Source organism: Tachyglossus aculeatus, chromosome 5 (assembly GCF_015852505.1).
Source record: "Tachyglossus aculeatus isolate mTacAcu1 chromosome 5, mTacAcu1.pri, whole genome shotgun sequence".
Taxonomy (NCBI): Eukaryota; Metazoa; Chordata; class Mammalia; order Monotremata; family Tachyglossidae; genus Tachyglossus; species Tachyglossus aculeatus.
In genome coordinates this window covers 58,801,766-58,803,764 of record NC_052070.1, presented here as the reverse complement: position 1 = coordinate 58,803,764, position 1,999 = coordinate 58,801,766, and the positions used below count along the sequence as shown (strand labels likewise).

General features: G+C 50.7%; 1 non-coding gene across 1 annotated transcript; it reads right to left on the bottom strand.

Moving 5' to 3' along the window:
* Positions 1-956: 956 nt before the first annotated feature.
* Positions 957-1,094, bottom strand: LOC119929329. The gene has a single exon (XR_005451458.1). It is a non-coding gene; the product is annotated as a small nucleolar RNA SNORA7 (small nucleolar RNA).
* Positions 1,095-1,999: the final 905 nt, after the last annotated feature.

The window sequence follows — 1,999 nt, the reverse complement described above, 5'->3', positions numbered from 1 at the left end:
GGATAGAAATGTACAAGTAAAATAAATAAATAAATAAATAAATAAATAGAGTAATAAATATGTACAACCATATATACATATATACAGGTGCTGTGGGGAAGGGAAGGAGGTAAGACGGGGGGATGGAGAGGGGGACGAGGGGGAGAGGAAAGAAGGGGCTCAGTCTGGGAAGGCCTCCTGGAGGAGGTGAGCTCTCAGCAGGGCCTTGAAGGGAGGAAGAGAGCTAGCTTGGCGGATGGGCAGAGGGAGGGCATTCCAGGCCCGGGGGATGACATGGGCCCGGGGTCGATGGCGGGACAGGCGAGAGCGAGGTACAGTGAGGAGATTAGTGGTGGAGGAGCGGAGGGTGCGGGCTGGGCTGGAGAAGGAGAGAAGGGAGGTGAGGGAGGAGGGGGCGAGGGGATGGATGGACAGCCTTGAAGCCCAGGGTGAGGAGTTTCTGCCTGATGCGCAGATTGATCGGTAGCCATTGGAGGTTTTTGAGGAGGGGAGTGACATGCCCAGAGCGTTTCTGGACAAAGATAATCCGGGCAGCAGCATGAAGTATGGATTGAAGTGGAGAGAGACACGAGGATGGGAGATCAGAGAGAAGGCTAGTGCAGTAGTCCAGACGGGATAGGATGAGAGCTTGAATTAGCAGGGTAGCGGTTTGGATGGAGAGGAAAGGGCGGATCTTGGCAATGTTGCGGAGCTGAGACCAGCAGGTTTTGGTGACGGCTTGGATGTGAGGGGTGAATGAGAGAGCGGAGTCGAGGATGACACCAAGGTTGCGGGCTTGTGAGACGGGAAGGATGGTAGTGCCGTCTCCACCTGCAATTGTTCCGGTAGTATATCCATAGAGTTTTCTTGGTCAAAATACAGAAGTGGTTTACCGTTTCCTCCTTCCGCGCAGTCAACTTGGTTCTCCTCCCTCGACTCTCTCCGGTGCCGCTGCTGCCCAGCACGGGTGAGTCTTGACTTGTAGCAGATTGCCTTCCACTCACTTGCCACTGGCCAAGCTAGGAATGGAATGGATAGGCCTCTGCTTAACTCTTCCTTCCATAGTTGAGACTGGTAGAGTAGGGGAAACTCTCTAGGTGCGACCCTGAAAGGATCTGGGCACAGTAAGCACTCAATAAATACTCTTGCTCACTTAAGAATCAGCATGTCCTAGTGACAAGACCACAGGCCTGGGAATCAGAGGACCTGGATTCTAATCCCAGCTCTACTATTTGCTAGCTGTGTGACCTGGGACAAGTCACTTAACTTTTCTGTGCCTCAGTTCATTCATTCAATCGTATATATTTTATTTTGTTAGTATGTTTGGTTTTGTTCTCTATCTCCCCCTTCTAGACTGTGAGCCCACTGTTGGGTAGGGACTGTCCCTATGTTGCCATCTTGTACTTCCCAAGATCCTAGTACGGTGCTCTGCACACAGTAAGCGCTCAATAAATATGATTGATTGATTGATTGATTGATTGAGCGCTTACTGTGTGCAGAGCACTGTACTAAGCGCTTGGGAAGTATAAGTCGGCAACATATAGAGACAGTCCCTACCCAACAATGGGCTCACAATCTACAAGGGGGAGACAGACAACAAAACAAAACATATAGACAGGTGTCAAAATCATCAGAACAAATAGAAATAAAGCTATATGCACAGCATTAACAAAATAAATAGAATAGTAAATATGTACAAGTGAAATAGAGTAATAAATCTGTACAAATATCTACCAGTGCTGTGGGGAGGGGAAGGAGGTAGGGCGCGGGGGTTGGGGAGGAGGAGGGGAAAAAGGGGGCTCAGTCTGGGAAGGCCTGCTGGAGGAGGTGAGCTCTCAGTAGGGCTTTGAAGGGAAGAAGAGAGCTTGCTTGGTGGATGTGTGGAGGGAGGGCATTCCAGGTCAGGAGAAGGAAGTGGGCTGGGGGTCGATGGTGGGACAGGTGAGAACGCGGTACAGTGAGGAGGTTAGTGGCAGAAGAGCGGAGGGTGCGGACTGGGCTGGAGAAGGAGAGAAGGGAG